Source organism: Piliocolobus tephrosceles, chromosome 20 (genome assembly GCF_002776525.5).
Source record: "Piliocolobus tephrosceles isolate RC106 chromosome 20, ASM277652v3, whole genome shotgun sequence".
Taxonomy (NCBI): Eukaryota; Metazoa; Chordata; class Mammalia; order Primates; family Cercopithecidae; genus Piliocolobus; species Piliocolobus tephrosceles.
Window position 1 is genome coordinate 50,530,279 of NC_045453.1, and position 18,666 is coordinate 50,548,944.

An 18,666-nucleotide genomic window follows, 5' to 3' on the forward strand; every position below is an offset into this window, starting at 1 on the left:
ACCTTGGTTGAACCACCTTGCCCACCTTGGTTGAACCACCTTGCCCAGAGATGGAGACCCTTTGGAGGTTTTTCCATAATCACCACTCTGAAGCTTGGCCAACAACTGACTGGCCTGGGGACCAAAAACGCAGCTCCCTGTTTTCAAGGTAGGACAACACTGCAGTGTGACTTATGCTCCAGAGCTCTTTCATGGGGTCAGGCCAGGGTTACACTTTGTTTAAGTCATGCCATATTCTAACTCAGATCTTTGCTTTCCTTGTCTTGCTCTCTCACTGCCTTGTAGGTTTCACTTGAGAGTCCTTCCTCAACATATCACCTATACCCAAATCCTTGCCTCAGGCTCTGCTTCCAGGGAATCTGCTTGCTTACATTAAAAATTACTGCTAACAGGCCACCACCTATTTGCATAAATGAAGTTTTCCTGGAAAACAGCTGTGCCCACTATTTACAAACTGCCTGTGGCAGCTTTTGACCTGTAACAGCAGAGTTAAATAGTTGCCACAGAGACTGTATAGTTCACATAGCCTGAAATATTGAAGGAAAACTTTGCTGAAGTCTACCCAAGACATGAGACAAGTTCAGACAAATGAAATCTAGGAAGGACCAAAAGATGGTATGTATTAAGTCTGTGTTGTAAGCAGTGTTGTGCTGGAACTGAGTGTGCACATCATCATCTCTTTCCAGCTCTCCACGTAACAGCACATTGGTAGCTTGACATCAGCCATGATGGAAATATTCCCACTATGGAAATGGAAATTGTCAAATGCTACAAATATATATGTGTGTGTGTGTATGTATATATGTGTATGTGTGTGTGTATATATACATACATATAGATATATATATAGATATATTTCCTGGAGACTCAGGTATTAAGCATTTAGCAGCATACCACTGGTTATAAGCCAGATGTCTTACACACTTAAGCATGTCCCAAAGAATCAAGACCCTTTATAGAAAGGCAAAAATAAAATGGAATTCACATTGTTCCTGGATGGAGATGCCTCCACGTATATGAAAGCATTCTTGAGACTGTGATTTTAATTTCTTATTTTAGCAGGAAATGCAATTAAAAGTGCAGTGTACCAGTAGTGGTAGAGTCTCCCAAGAAGCATAGTCTTCCATCACATCAGCTCCTGAGGATAGTGGATGAAAGATCATCTCTTGTGGCCATACATGGTCTCTGAGGTCTATCTCTGTGTTACCTTCTAGCAGTCTGTGCTGTCCACCAATTCCCTCTGAGATGGGATCGCTTGTTAAGCTTCCTGAGTGGGTTACTTCCTGTGTTCTTGCGGTCAGCCTTGGTACTCACAGTTTTCCAAACAGATTCTCTTGGGCATCCGTTTGGTGTTAGCATTTCCAGAATTGGTACAGCTCTAAAATCCCTCTGTGTTCCCATTTTCAGCAGCCTCATATTTGATCTTCCTCCTAGTAATCGCCAGTGGCTCCATCTGGTTAGTATTTTAAGTTTGAGGGCATTATAGAGGTTTTTATCCTCCTAAAATAAGAAAGGGATAGAAGAGGATTCGGGCCCACATAAATTTACTGTTGGGAATTTGGTAGCCAGCCTATAAGCTGACTCCCTAATGGTCTCCATTTTGTTATTTATACCAAATAACAAAATGGAGACCATCTGGAAAGAGATGATGATGTGCACACTCAGTTCCAGCACAACACTGCTTACAACACAGACTTAATACATACCATCTTTTGGTCCTTCCTAGATTTCGTTTGTCTGAACTTGTCTCATGTTACTTGTTATTTGTGTGGTTCCCTCCCATGTGAAAATACTGTAACCAGTGGAATGCTGCAGAAATGGCAGTGAGTGACTTCTAAGGAGAAGTCATAAAACACATTATGGCTACTGCCTTGGTTCCTTGGATCATTTATTCTGATGGAAGCCAGCCACCATGTCTTGAAGACACTCAAGCAGGTCTCTACAGAGGCCCACAGGACAGGAACTGAGGCCTCACCAACAGTCAGCACCTCAGAAGTAGATCCTCTAGCCCCTGTCAAGCCTTCCAAAGACTGCAATCCTAGCTTCCTAAGAAGCTCTTGAATTCCTGATCCAAAAATACTGTGTGAGATAATAAATATGTATTTTGTTCAAGCTGCTAAGTCTTGGGGTAATTTGTTATGCAGTAAAAGATAACTAACACATATAATGTTTATCCCCTTTGATAGCAGTTCACGATCAAACAAAATTTGAAATCATCTAAATTTAAAACCAGTAAATCCCAACAGCCACTGGAGTACAAATCATCTCTACTTGTTTTGCTTGCATAACTAAAAGCATTTTTGACTCAAGAGCCAAGAAAATCATACTAACACGTAAATCCTCAGATGTGTGTTACTGCCTCACTGCCTCACAGAACACAGTAATGTACTAACCTGCTACTCCAGGTTAGAGGTTGCAATTTTACTTAATGATTTTGGCTTGCAACTAATTTTTCTTTAATCATAGTATATTATTTTACAATTGATTTCATCTGAAAATGTTCTTCCTGGCATTGGAGTCCTGACAGGCACTTATCACACAGCTAAAATTCCCCATGAGTTGGTAACACTGCAGCAAGCCCTCTGCCCTCAAGGCCATCTCTTCAGATTTGGCCTAGATAATAAATTGCTTTGTTTTCCTCAGAAGACCTCAAGGTGTGCTCAAAGCCTAGTGTGTTTGGGCTTCCACCCTAATTATTGAGCACACAATTCATTTCCCACTTTTGTCAAGTTGCCCAAGAGGTTACAACTAATTTCTATTTATCATGTTCCGTACATTTTTTTTTATCCTAATTCGACCTTTTTCTGTAATTGGAACTTTGACTTAATTTTGCATCTTTGTTCCCCCTTAAAAACCACTGTACTGAGAGGGAAAGAAACTGAGTTTTCTTTAAAGCATTTTTTAATGCATGAAGATTATTAACCCTTTTAAATTTTCTATCCTGTTTGTAAAGGTGATCAGTTTACTTCATAGGAGGCAGATTTTCTCAACTTTTAGAATGATGTGGTCTAGGATGCAATTTTCATGTGTGATTATAGACATAAAAAAGTCACCAATCACTATGACTTCTGAATAGAAAACATCCTTATAATGGCAACTCCAATTTGGTACTGATTTGTTTTTCTAAGACCAGCGGAGCGGGCACAAAAGAACCAGCGGGTAGGCAAGTGTAGGAGCAAAACTGCAAGTTTATTTTGGTCACCTAAGGTGTGGGGAGGAGGTCTGTCCGCCTCCGGCAAAGAAGGCCGGCAGAGTCCCCCGTGGGGCTCTCCGACAGAGTTCCGGCAGTCCCCACATCCCGACAGGAGTGGGGCTGGGAAGTTTGCCTGGCTCATTGGCCGAGAGCAGCTTTTCTACGAGTGGGAGGGCAATAGGCAGGGCACGGGCGTGTCCCGGGGCGTTCCACAGGTGCGACCAGGTAAATCTTGGTCTCTTCGGATTGACGTCACCTGGCGCATGCCCAGTTGATATGCACCTTCCCGGGTGCCGGCTGCATTTTCTCCCGGGCAGGGAAGAGTTGGTGGTGAAGAAGAACCCGGAAGTGCACCATCTTGCCTCTGTTCGTCCAAACAGGTACCTGTCCTGAAACTTTAATGTAAGAACAGACTCTCTCTCTCCTGGGTAGTGAGAAGTACTATCTGGCAAAAGTTGGGGATGAAAATATGTTTTGGGATCTTCCTGTTTATGCCCCTTTCCAGCCTTCTGTTGTCTCTTCCTCCTCCCTCCTCAGGGTCTCCCTCTTCTCATAGCACCCACAGAGGCCCTACCCAGGCCTCATGTGCACCCCTAACCTATGCTTTCCCATGTCATTTTCAAATCCATTCTTCTTGCCTTAGAGCTGTGGTTTGTAAATGCTCTTTATAATGAGATCCTATGAAGTTTTACACTCTCCTCCAATAAGCAGGTAGATAAAAACAGTGTTGTTTTATTATACATTTATTTTCAGTTTCAAATATGTTAGGTTTACTTATTGTAAATTCAACCAAGAATTTATTGAGGATGTTGCCTAAACACAGATACAACAACAAAACTTACTGCTGGCATTCAGAATCTTAAGCCAACCTTGTCATATATTTTTTCTCATTTTGTAAAATATGTTTTGCATATAAAATTAAAAAATCCTGATTCCAATAAATAAGTTGTTGCAAATGGTAACAAGTTCATAATAAGTCACTTTGAAATATTAAAATATGCTTCAAACAAATATGTCTATAATTTTGAAAATGGAATAAAAAATTTAATTTCAAAATAGGAATTCTTTTAAATATCTAACTCTCCAATTATTTTAATTTTTGAATTTTAATACACATTCCTTTTGGAGGGGTAAAAATGCTTTTTAAATACATTCAGTAACATGAGATTCAGCAATTCACTTAAAAATTTTTCTCAGTCCTCATCTTTTCAGAGATTTACTCAAAATTTCAAAATCAAATTCAATTTTTTCTACCTGATTTGCAACAAAATGTTTTATATGTTCTGAAGTCCATATCAAGCTCATTTAGCCCAGCAAGGCATCCAAGTTTCGGCAGCAATGTTGACTTGGAGGTGCAGTTGGATAATCTCTTTATACTTCAGGATTTACTGACCCCATCCAACATTATCTCCACCTATGAAAGTGGCGCCAAGCACAGGGATCAGCCTCAAAGGAACTACTGTCATTTTTCTCTCACTGTTGTGTCCTTTTACCAGTGATAAGCTCCAGGCCAGGGAATAGTCAATGAGGTGGAAGGAACCCAGCTTATATGCACTCTGGGATTCAGTCCCTTCCTCCTCTCCACAACTTTGTTACCTTCATCCTCTACTCTGGCACCTCCACTCTTCTTACTCAGGTCTGTTAAGTCTTGGGCGTATGAAGCTTCATCTCAAGGAATTTTACCCCATTATTATACATAGTGTATCATCCAGAGAAAATTATAAGAAAAGGAGCACCTTTGTGCATGCATGAGGCCACGGTTCCTCATTCTCTATTCATTATTTATAGATAAAGATACAGGATGTGTATTTCAACAGAAATATTCTTTGGAACACCTCACCTTAGGGCTGCCTATGAACACCTGCAGGTATGATAACATTTGGATATCATCATTCACTTTATTTCGGAGAATTCACAAAGATCTAATTGGAAAGGCATTCTTACAAAAATTACATTTGTGTTATCATTCAACACTTTTGACAAATATTGGCATCAAAGTTAGTGTTCACCTCTCTCGAACATATTTCAGCATTTTTTAAATTGCATATTACTCCTTTATTATATTGATCTGGAAAAAAGGTTTAATACATTAATTCTCAAAATAAGTACTAGGCCCATGTAACAGGGCCAAACACCTAGAACATGATTCAGAAATCGCACAGTGAAAGACACACTTGGACATGATCAAGAGGCATTTCACTGCCACAAAACAAGGTTGGAAAGGGAATCTAAAGTTCATAGCAGAATGTACTCCAACCCCTAGGAGGTCAAGAAGCTTATCCCATATTAGTGTGAGGAGTGGCTCATTTTCTCATGACCACATGTGGGACTCTTTCAACCAACACTAAAAGCCTGAAAAGGGGTCATTTTGTGTGTATGTGTGTATATATGTGTGTGTGTGTGTGTGTATAAATATGTACCTATATAAATATATATAATACTTATATACTATAAGCATATATGTTATATATTATAAGTATATATACCATATATACTTTTATAATATACTTAAATAGGTATATATATTTATAAAAATAAATGCTATGTATAAACTTAAATCAGGATTAATCTCAACCTTCTGAAGACTTCTGGAGCCAGCTTCTTTGGGGTCAGGGAGAAAATGGTTTTCACGTCATCATGCAGGTTACATCTATCTCCATGGGGATGACTAGATCTTCTCTTTGATTTGACTACAAGGAGTACAGGACTGGCTCTGGAGAGCAAATAGGCTCTCTTGCTTCTCCTCACTGGTCATGCCTTAACGTAATTCCTTTCTGTTTCCTACTCAAGCAGGTCCTTAGTAAACAAAGCACTGGCAAAAACGTGAGTTATTACTTCTCAGTTCTCTTGGGTAAGGGGATATTTCTCATGGCTTGGACTGAGAACTCATGCCCCAGAGGTGCTATTCTGATTACATTGTACGAAGGGAGTGGGTGCAGATTCTTACAAGAGGGTGGCTGATCTTCAGTGAAATCTGCATACCTGTAGTTCTTATTGGCATTGCTATGGAAGAGATGGTCAGGCTCCCTGGGAGGCGGTGGGACATCACAGCCTCCAGACCTTTTCCTGGGCCTCACCATGCTTGGCAACAGTTTCTGCTTTATTGAGATTAGTCAGTTTCCCCATAGTGCTGAGGCAGCAAGTCCTTGCTATCAAGGAGCAGCAGATGTCAGACTCATAGCCAGCATCTTGCAACGCCTGCCTGCTGCACTTCATTCTTTATGGCCCAAGTGGTTCCCCAGGTTCCAGGCACTCTGGCCATGCTGGATCTGCACCAGTGTGTAGGCAGCCATGGCTGCAAGCTGGGGATGCGGTGCCGACTGGGAGCAATGTTTTAATGAAATTCTCTACTCCTGTCATATTTTGTGCCTTTTCTTCTTCCCCATCAGTCTGGGTACGCTGACATATAGGAACCAAATTATTCGATGGCAAGTTGAAAATGGATATAAACATTTAGCAATATATCCCCCTCCCAAATTTCCAGTATTTCTGACCTAAATCTTCTTGACGTTTATCTTAAAAAACACACCCTCAAAAAATACTCAGATTGCTTAAAAAATAGTCAAGATGGCCATGGGTCAGTCCTTTTTGTGTTCAATCAAATTAAATTTAAAATGATTACAAACTCATTGATCAAATGTTGGATGAAGGCTGTTGCATGTTTCCTGTTCTCATCAGGCAAAGGTACTGATGGCATTTTGTTGCTGCATGACTCTGCACCAGATTAACCTGCCCTTCTGCTTATTCACAGTTAGTGACTCCTTTGAATGATACCACAGTGTATTTTATTCTTAAAAGTGTTAAATCTATATGTATATTTTAATCTTTGGATCTCAACTTTGCTTGCGTACATTTTTTATATAAAGCCCTGTAATTTTTATGCTGAAAGAAACCAAGATCCTTATTTTTATACTCACTAATGTTTGCTTTAAATATGGCATTGTAAATTGGAAAGGGCTCCAGAAAAGATGGAAAAATATCACTGCATAAAACACAGGAGCACTTGGCCACTTTTACCTTATAAAGCTGAAGCCATATGCCTAATAATTATTCTTGTGCTCTACTGTCTCCGAGAGACTCATCCCAAGAATTTTCACGAGATTTTTGTTTCATACTCTCACCAGTGGGACCCCCTTTGGCTGAAAAACAAGTTGCTATTTATATAGCATAGTGTGTCAATTTCTCTTGTGCCTGCTCAATCTCTCCATTCTATCTACACAAGTCTTTTGGCTTTTTTCTTTCTTTAACCCTTGATCCATTTCCTGTTTTGAGTGATCCTATCATGTTTACCTGAAATACTATGGAAAATGTATGAATACAAATGATAGAACAAACACTTAACACATTTATAAAGATTAAAACTCTGACATTAGCATGCTTAAATGTGTTCTGTGTTCACTTCCTGAATCATTTCATGTTCTGGGTGCAGAGACTGCTATTCGTGGACCTTTGTGGCACATAATTGAACATGATGAGTTTGAGCTTCTGTTTGGAACTCAGCTGTACAATTTTATATGTGGAGAAATGCTTACTCCTGCAAAAAGCCATACGAGCAGAATTTAAACCTTTCTTATCTATGACCTTCCTCCAAGTTCAATAGATGCAGAGGTATAGTGGAAAACCATTGGAAGTCAGCACAAAGCCTAGTTGAAGTGGTAATATGGCTTAAGTTGGTTGTCTCCAATGTGTTAAAAATTTGGGCTGTGACACATTTGAATATGTTAGTTGTTAAAATACAATTTTAAGATATTTTAAAAACAGAATTTGAATCAAACATACGCTTGCTTTTGAATATTCTGAATGCAGTTTGATAACCATAGCTTTAGTGCAACTCAGCTCCCATTAGTTCAAATTTAATATTGATATGCAAAAGGTTGAAAACACATTAATTTTCTTATTTTACAAAGAATGCTTCCTAACTTAAATACAGCTCAAATTGGTAGCACTGAAGGAAGTATAAACGATTCTCACCTCGAGATTATAGAAGGATTACCTTAAGAGCCAGCTAAAAATGTAGAGTCTTGAGCTCTATGTCAGTAAATTCAAAGTCAGTAAATCTGAGGTTGATCCCAAGATCACGTATTTTTAAAAGTGATTTTTAAATCACTAGGGGTTCTCATAAAAGTTTGCAAAATGGAACTGGAAGCTCCAGCTATCTGAAAGAAAGCTAGTGATGGCCAGTTTCTCCCAAGAGCTGTTTGAACTGTTTGAATGTTTTTCCTGTTAGTGCCTCAGGTTCACTTCAGACTTTGCTGTGAAATAGGAAGTTTGAGTTACTATTGCAGAGTTCTTTCATTTGTTCTGCCAAGATTGCTGGCAGTCGCCTTTAAAAACGGCAGTTATTGTAAAAATCCAGAGAAACCTGGTAAAGTTAATTAACTTTTATCACCACAATTTTTCCCAACTGTCAATTAACAGTATTTCCACAAGCAGAAATTCTTCCCACACAGTGGTAATTCTTTTAGCCAGAGTAATGGCAATATAAATTTACTATGTTATTCTGTTTTACTAAGCAAACTTTACCAGCCACCTATGGTGTTGTCACAGAACAACACAGATGGAACGCCCTTGGGAAGGTCTCTATCAGTGTTGGTGTTGGGGTGCAATACTGAGAATGCCCCAGGAGCTTGTGCACTGGAGTACCAGCTATGCTGAGAGTCTTCAGCCATCTTTCGCCAGCTAACTAGACAATATCTGAGGGAGACGGCTGCTGGGATTCACCCTCTCTATTCCATTACCCACTGTCATTTTGAATGTCTTGCTCTCTTCATTTGAGTTTCCCTAGGAGCAAACCATGAAGCTTGGGTACACATTGTTTAGTTGGGACATGCACCAGGAGAGTAAGAACAGGAGATAGGACAAAGAAGAAAGTGGATGTGTTATCAAGAAAGTCAGCACTCCATGCAACTGGAGCTGCACTGGAAACTAGGAAACAGTGAGGTACAAGCCTTGGAGTGATCCTGCCCAAGGATTGAGTAAGCGGTACATATACATCATCTTTCTGTACTCAAGAGTAATAGCTTCTTCTGGGACCTGTTGTATCTTCCCTTTTATGGCAGTGGAGCAGGCTCACAGGTCAGGGAAAAACAAACAACGCAAAAACAAATATCCTCAGGCAGAGAAGCCAGTGTGTTTTCAGTAAGGAGCCTTGAAAATGCAGAAGTGGGAGCTGACGGGTATGGATGTGACTTAACGGCAAGGGCTACTCTACTGACCACACTTTTTTTCCCTAGACTAGAAAATTGCTAGTGCCGGCGAGTTTCTTTTTCTCCCAGTTGATAAAGCTTCTCCTGGATGCACCTTTTTGCCTAGACATTGCCAACATTTTGTTGTTGTTTCCACTGTATTTACTCTATAAACCTGTAGCCCTGCATTGAAACCTGTGTTCCTATTCCTATTCTGGGAGACTCTGAATTAATTTTTCCTCACATTTGAAGTAATAAAGTCCACTGTTACAACTTGAAGTTTGGCCATGACTTCAAGTCTGAATCACAGGAGTTTGAGTCATGGCCAGTCTTTTAGAGTTTTGCATTCAAATGTGGACCAGAGAGTATTATTTACTACTATGCCATTTGTACATGTATTTCTCTTGGGGCCGTCTTAGGAAGGGATGATTATATGAAGACTGTATTTGGGTATTACTGAGTAGCTAACCCAGTGTCACCTTAATTTCATCTCAAGTATTGCCAAAAAAGTGTAGACTCAAATTATTATCTTCCCTAAAAACCTGTTCCTCCCCACACATCTTGGTCAATGGTGCCAATATTCACAAAGTTACCAGAATCAAAAAGTTGAAAGCATCCTAGAATCTACTATAAAAGCTCTTCAATTAAATTGGTTTTGTGTATTAGATCTCCAAATATATTTGGGATCTACCCTTTCATTTATATTTTTTCACCACCATGTTTCTTTGGAGACTTAGCATCTTTCATGTAGTTGTTGCAATAGCCATTTTAGCTTTATGGCATCTCTACCTGCCCATTCCAAATTTTCCTTCATCTCAGTCCTAGTGATGTTTTTCTTGTAAAACTATAAAATTCTTTACATTGATGAAGTATATAAAAATAACAAGTACTTATTTATTCATCATTTACTTTAAAATATATACTAATGGAGCTACAGTCTCCCAATCTATCCTTGATCCCCCACTTGAAACTGTTTTCCCGAATTTTAAATTCTTGATTCCCGTGTGTGTGTTAAGAACTTCCACACATATCTTTATAATTTTTTACTACATATACTTGTATCACTAAGTAGTATACATTTTTGTTTTGTGTGCTTGCAAGTCTTATAGAATGTATATTGTTCTGAGTATATTCTGTAGTTTGATTTTTTTCACTTAATATCTTTGGAGATTATTTTATCTAGGTGAGTATATTTCTAGATCATGTATTTGCACAGCTTTAAAATGTTTCGTTGTATGAATGCAACAAAATAATTAGATAATGTTTTATTGATGGACATTTATTTCTCTTATTTTTATATTACAAATCATGTTGCAATAATAATCCTTGTTCCTGTCTCCTCTTTGGCTGTGCACGAGACTATCTCAGGGATGCTTACGTGAAGCTGCAGTCACTGCACTGAGGGGTAAGAATCATCAACTTAACGAGAATTATGAAATTGCTCTCCTAAGTGGTTTTCTACAGTTAAGTTCTATCAAAATAATACGAGAGTTTCCACTGATTCACGCCTTTACCAACACCAGCTGTTGTCAGATAAAATGATATAGTTTGAATTTTTAATCACATTGCTTACTAGTGATATGAAGAAACTTTTAATATGTCTTTCAGTTTGAACTTCTTTAAATTCCTTGCTCATATCTTTGAACACATTTTTAAAAACTGGGTAATTTTAATTTTATTAATCTTAAGATACATGTATAGGTAGAGATAGATATACCCACAGGCAAAACTGTAGCCTGTGCATATGTTACCCTACATGGAAAAAGTGAATTTGCAGTTGCGATTAATTAAAGAACTTTGAGATAAGGATATTATCCTGAATTATCCAAGTGGGCCCAAAGTAATGACCTGAGTCCTTAAAAACAGAAGACCTCTTAAGGTCAGAGACCGTAAGGCTGATTCTCTTTAACTGTGCGACCAGCAGAAGCAGGTGTGTGTGAACTGGGCACAGATTGAAGAATCTTCCCTGCTGAGGTGGGTGGGCCTGATTGTTGCCCCCCAGGGTCCTAAAACTTGGATGGACTTGGATAGTGAGAGAAGAGATCTGGACCAAGATGTGAGTCTTGTTGAAGACTCCCTCTCCACCCCCCACCTTGGTCTCTCTCGAATACCCAGTGGAATTCCAGCTTGACGGATTGCACCCTGCTGGGACTGACCATGCCTGCCAAAGATGTGTCTGACCTGTGTTCCTGGCTCCCTCGTTCAGAGACTGCCCTTCTCAAGGGCTCTGTGTCTGCGCTGGGAAGGAAATAACCATGAGAAGGAAATACGTGTGTATAAACTGCTGTCAATAAATGGAACCCAGACCTACTGGCTAAAAAAAAAATAAAAAAAAAAAAGTCAGAGATGAGATAGATGGAAGAAGAAGGGATTCAAAGCATGAGAGGAACTTAACCCATCGTTGTTGGCTCTGAAGATGGAGGTAGGAATGTGGATGACTTTCAGAAGCTGAAGGCAGTCCTTAGATGATAGCCAGCAAGGAAATGGTGATCTCAGTCCTCCAATACAAGGAACTGAATTCTGTCAATGACCTTAATGAGAAAAGGAAGAGATCTCTACTAGAGTTTCTGAAAAGGCATGCAGCCCGGACAACACCTTAATTTTATTTCATTTTATTTAATTATATGTATTTATGGTGTATGACATGAAGTTTTGATCTATGCACACATTATGGAATGATTAAATCAAACTAATTAAAATATCCATCAGTTCACATACCTATCATTTTTATGACGAGCCCATTTAAAATGTATTCTCTTAGCAATTTTCAAATCTTTAGCACATTATTTTAAACTGCAGTCACTGTGCTGTACAGCGTATCTCCGGAACTAATTCCAGCTGTCTAACCAAAACTTTGTACTGGCTCACTTACATCTCACCTTTTCCTAACTCCCCAACCTCCAGTCACTGGTAACCACCATTTTATTCTCTACTCCTATGAGTTCAGCTTTTTTAGAGTCCACATAGAAGGGATCATGCAATATTTTTCTTTCTGTGCCTGGCTTATTTCACTTAGTATAATGTCCTCCAGATACATCCATATTATTGCAAATGACAGGATTTTCTTATTTTTAAAGGCTGGCTGAATAGTATTCCACTGTGTATGTATACGTACGTGTGTGTGTGTGTGTGTGTAATATACACATACTACATTTTCTTTATCCATTCATTACTTGATGACACTTAGGTTGACTCCATATCTTGGCTACTGTGAATAATACTGCAGTAAACATGGCACTGCATACTGAATTCATTTCCTTTGGGTATATACCTAGGAGTGGGATTACTTGATCATATGCTAAGTCTATTTTTAATTTTTTGAGAAACACCTGTAGTATTTTCCATAATTGCTGTAATAATTTACATTCCCACCAACAATGTACAAAGGTTTCCTTTTCTCCATATCCTTGCCAATACTTTTCTTTTTTTGATAAAAGCCATTCTAATAGAACACCTTGATTTTAGCCCATCAAGACCTGTGTCATGTGTCTGACTACAGAACTGTAAGATAATTAATTTGTGTTCTTTAAGCTGACAAATTCGTGGTAATTTGTTATGACAGAGATAGAAAACTTTTCTATATGCATAAATAAGGTATCGTATTACTCCTTTGTTGTGTGTATACCTTGCAAACATTTTCTCTACATCTGTAGGTTGTCATTACACTTTTTAAATTGTGTCTTTTAATGCACAGTTTTTAATACAGTGTGAGATTAGATTTATCTTCTCTTTTTCCCTATTGTTTGTGTATTATAAAATGAATTCTCCCAATACACCAAAGTCATAAAGAGATTTCCTGCCTTCAACATTGAAACACATTTCATTCAACTGCGATTTTTTTTTTTTTCATATGGTTTGTGGTACGAATACCATTTGTTTTCAGTGGACGATAATTTCCCCAGTGCCTTTTATTGACTAGCATATCCTTTCTTCACTAATCTTTGTCTTTGTCATAAATCAAGTTACCTGGTTTTGTGACTCAGTTTCTGGGTTCTCTGTTTGAATTCTTTGTCTCTTTGTCTATTCTTAAACCAGTATTATAGTCTCTTAATCATAGCACTTTTATAAAATGCTTGTTATTTTGTAGGCTAAGAACCCCTACACTGTTCTTCAATTATCTTGACTATTCTGAGCCCTTTACTCTTCTTTATGAATTTTAAAATAAATTTTCAAGTTTCTTAATAACGCTGTTGGTATTTTGATTGGATTGCATTGAATTTATTGATTAATTTTGAGAGAATTGACATTTTTATAATATTAAGTTTGAGTGTTCCCATCCATGAACTTGGTGTACCTCTCAATTATTAATGTTCTCTTTTATGATTTTTGAATACAGTATTATACTTTTGTATATTTAGGAACATTTTGTATGATACCTTTAAAAAAGTGTTCTCTAAGTATTAATTCCTGGTATCTAGAGATGCATTTTTTAATAAAGGTTTTGTACTTAGCAATATTCCTTAAACTCTTCTATTAACGCTATTGGTTTTGTTTCTTATGTTGAAATTATAATCGTCATAACATTTTTAAATAATGAGTATTTTGTTTATTTAAAATATTTATATTCCCTTTTCTCATCTTAGTCAATGCCTCTTAGAAACTCTTACACAATACTAAAAGGAACATTCACAATGAGTGTCTTAATTTTGTTGCAGATTTCAAAGAAAATATTCCTGTCATTTATTTTTAAGAATGCAATTAGCTCAATCAGGTTTTAACAGTTTTTTTTCTATTCTTAGTTTGGAACTATTTATTTTTAATGAATAGATATGGGTTTATTAAATGATTTTTCTGCCTCCGTTGAAAATTATAATATTTTCCTTTTAATCAGTTTATACCAAATTACATTAATAGATTTTTCTAATGAAAATATTTTTGCTTTCCTAGCATAGACCCAACTTTTCCTAATGGTGTTTATATATATGTGCATATGTGTCTATGTATTAAGAAGCTGGATTTACTTGCTTATATTCTATTTGGATTTTTTGTACCTATGGCCAACAGAGATGCTTTTTGGAAGCTTTTTTTTCATGTACTATCATCTATAAATTTAGATATCAAGATTGTGTCACCCTTAAAAATAAAATACATAAAGAGAAAAAATAAAAGAGGGAAGGAAAGAAGAGAGGATGGAAAGAGGAAAGGAGGGAGAGAAGGAAGGAGGGAGGGAAAGGAAGAGGATGTGATTTCTTGAATAGTAAAAAAATTATTGATTTTTGAATATGTGTTAGTATTTGCTTATGAAACAATCTGAAAACTAGTTTTTTTATGTTTTTGTTTTGTTTGGGGGGTTGAGTTTTTTAACTATTAAATTTCTTTATTGAAAGATTATAAAACTGTCATGTTTCTAGTTAGTTTTGATGTTATCTTTTGCCTAAAAATGTTTCGCTATTTGATTTTTCACAGCATTGACTTTGGGTTGTTGACTATAATTTATTTTTCTTTTCAAATCCTACCTGGAGCTCAGTTATATATTTCTTTTACTCCTAACATGTTTTAGTCTTAACATTTCTGTCTCATTTTTTATCACGCTTGCCAATTTTGTCTACCCTATTAGTCTTTACATTATACCAGGTTGTGTTTATTCTTCCCATTGATCTTTCCAAAACTAAATCTGATCCATTCCTTTCAGCTTAAAACTGAAAAACACCCCCTAAATCTAAGAATTTAAAACATATATATCAGGATATAAAGGCCTGTTCCTTTGTAGGCTTTCCCTAGACATTTTCCACCACTTCTTCATAAATCTCATCTGTGTCCCATTGAGGCTTCATCACTTGCAGTCTCTGAAGGTAACACATTCTCCTCTCATGCTTCTTCATCTTTTTTCTTCGTCAAAGTTTGTTTCGTTTTATTGCCATACACAAATGAAACTTGTACACACATATATATATACACATATATCTTACATTATAGATAGGCCACATAAATATACATAGCATATACATATTGGTCTATATACTGTATGCCTGTGTTCACATGTATATATGTGTGTATGTAATTTCCACATGCATGCAACTACCTTCAGTGTCTCCCCCAAGGTGTAGGTGAAGAGAGGATCAAAATGGGGAATATTGGTCTCTTGCACGATGTGTCTGATATGTTTGATTCTCATTTTTACCTTTCCTGAAAAGCTAGAAGTAAAAACCTGAATTTTTTTCAGATGAATTACCGCCCTTGTTCACTCTATCGTCCTACATACTGTGGACAGACAAGTGTTCCTGGTGCCCAGTGCTCTGGGCACTTTCTATCCACAGTAGCCTTTCTTCCATCATATTCTATCATCTTTTTTCTTCCTATTATGCTCTTCTCATTCATTTATATCCTTTCATTTACATACTGTCCCAGTTCATGCTCTTATTATTGTGTTTAGCTCACTAAATTATAATTGTTTATCTGTTTCCTCTCTTCATGACTCAAAACTTCTAAATGGGAAAGAGTTACAACTTGTAATTTTAACTGGACCACAATAACTTTTTAATTGACATTTAAAGCCACACATGTGTGTCATTTATTTATTTAGAAAACATCTATTGAGTGTATTTGTATTTTAAGATACTTAAGGAAAAAAAAGAAGGAAGAAAGGAAAGAAGGAAGGAGGAAATTAAAAAGGAAGGTGGAGAAAGAAAAAGAAAAAAATGAAATGAAAGAAAAATGAAGCATAAATGGTAGAGTATTAATAATTATTAAATATGAAGAATACCTATATGACACTTTATTACACTATTATCCCAAGTTTGTTGAAATTAAAATAAGCATTCAATGGACAGATTTCTAGAATAGGCTTATCTTTAGAATTGTCACAAAGCACGGTTTTTAAAGAACATTTGGCCAGGCACGGTGGCTCAAGCCTGTAATCCTAGCACTTTGGGAGGCTGAGGCGAGTGGATTGTCTGAGCTCAGGAGTTCGAGACCAGCCTGGGCAACCATGTCTCTACTAAAATACAGAAGAAATTAGCCATGGTATGCACCTGTAGTCCCAGCTACTCAGGAGGCTGAGGCAGGAGAATTGCTTGAACCCATGAGGCAGAGGTTGCAGTGAGCTGAGATTGCTCTACTGCACTCCAGCCTGGGCTACAGAGCAAGACTCCATCAAAAACAAAAAAAACAAAAAAAACAAAAAAAAAAAAAAACACTTGAAGGATTTTTAATTTCTTAAATATTTCTTAACTTTCATAAATGCTCAACTTTTCCATGGAAATAGACCCAAGTTTGCTAAATATTTGAAGGTATTTGTCATTGGATTATACATTTATATAAAATGAAAATGAGTTCTACACATAGAATAAACTTTATATTCTAGAACAGTCCTAATATTCCTCCTGTGGACTCATTCTGCCAGTTGCCATCTTTCACTTACTTCTGACTTACATTCCTGATTTTGGATAATTCAGCCTTTTTTGTTTTTCCAGACTCTCTTTACTCTCCCTGGAGACGGTACATCAGGGCAGGAGGTTTGTGAAGTTCCACAGAACCATTAGAGATGTTCAATGTCCTCGGATCATCAATGGCTGTTGCCACAGGTGACACATCTCTTCCCTTCCCTGGACTAGTGACTGCTGAGGCATGACTGGTCCTGCCTTTCTTTCTGAGTTGTTCTTCAGGTATCCACAGATAATGTCTCAGGGTCCACCATTCTGCCTCTGCTCTAAGTCTGCACACTGTGGCTTCTTCATTGCATACTCAGGCCACGGCCACACATCTGTGAGTCCTCCCCTCCCCTCCCCTCCCCGCTGAGGCACAGAGGGATTTCTGAAATCTCGAAATGCCTCCTTGAAGACCGTGAGAAAACAGATCTTCTTCAGACTTACCCTGTGCAAATGTTATTTTCCCAATGTATGTTTGATAAAACACAGTAGAGAACATGGGACTTCTTTTAGTGAAGTCCCTCTCCCTAAAGGCTGCATCTATGAAATGAATCTCCTCATCTATCTCCTGATATTTTCAAGTTCTCCAATGATTATATTCACATATATAGAGATAATTTCCTGTCTCTACTTCCCAGCTTAACCATCTGTGATCTCCCCTAAGAAGGGAAGCCAGACAGGTGTTTTCAACCTCTTTATTTTCCTGGAATGATTTCTCATTCTAGAAATTATTGTACTGCCCTAGAAATCTTTCCGTGTGTTCCCAGGTGGGGAGGCTGTACCTTACCCTGGACCCTTTCTGCAGCAGGCAGACCATGGAATTGTCATGCTCCGACTTCCTACCAGATCTAGCTACTGTTACGTAAGCGGAAACTTTAAAATTTATAAATTCCTTTTTTATTTCCATCAAGTAAACCCTTTAAAGGTGAAGTATATACATTCTTTCACACAGCTGTTGAAAACTTAGGTAGTGAAGAAGGTTGAGGCCTTCTGACTTCTCTGAGGCCAGCAGCCGCCCAACCTGGGACCCGGGGCCGCGGGCTCATCTGACGACCCTGGGCTCCGTGTCCAACCAGCAGTTAGCAGATGGCTGCGCCAAGGCGGCAGAGGAGGCGCCTAAAGAGGCGCCGGAGGACACAGCCCCGGCGGCGGACAAGCCTCAGCTGCTGCAAGGTGCTGGCATCTGTAAGTGGTTCAACGTGCCCTTGGGGTTCGTTGACCGCCCTCACCAGGGTCGCGCTCGATCCCCCAGTAGATCAAGCACCAGAGTAAGCTGCACACGGAGGGCTTCCTGGAACCTGAAGGAGGGCGAGGCGGTGGAGGAGTCAGCCAAGGGTGTGGAATCTAACCGTGCCGTCACCAGACCTGGTGGGGTGTTCTGTATTGGGAGTGAGAGGCAACCAAAGGGGAAGAACATGCAGAAACGCACATCAAAAGGAGACAGGTACTACAACTGTGGAGGTCTAGACCATCATGCTAAGGAATGCACACTGCCACCCCAGCCCAAGAAGTGCCACTGCTGCCAGAGCATCAACCATATGGTAGCCTCATGGCTACCATAAGGCCCAGCAGGCCCCTAGCACACAGGGCAAGCCAACCTACTCTCTGGAAGAAGAAGAAGAAATCCATGGCCCTGCTCTGCCCCCGGGATTCCAAGAATTGAGCCACAATGGGTGAAGCTTCCTGTTTCCCAAGAGCAGGAAGTTTCAAGGAGCAGGCAAAGTGGAGAAAGTGGGAATAGGGTACATTGGGGCCAGTTGGCCCCAATGTGTCTCAGGCTGGGGTTCACACCATCGTCCCTTCTTCCCTCTAGGTCGGGGGAAATGAGGCAAAGGAACTCCAACCATGCTCTGTCCAAATGCAAGTGGGGGCTTCTGGGGCGGTGGGGGGTGGCGGTGGGAATTTCCAGCTGTTGAAAGTG

General features: G+C 38.7%; 1 pseudogene; it reads left to right on the top strand.

Moving 5' to 3' along the window:
- The first annotated feature begins 4,994 nt into the window (after positions 1-4,994).
- LOC111546499 lies at positions 4,995-18,422 on the top strand (annotated as a pseudogene).
- Positions 18,423-18,666: the final 244 nt, after the last annotated feature.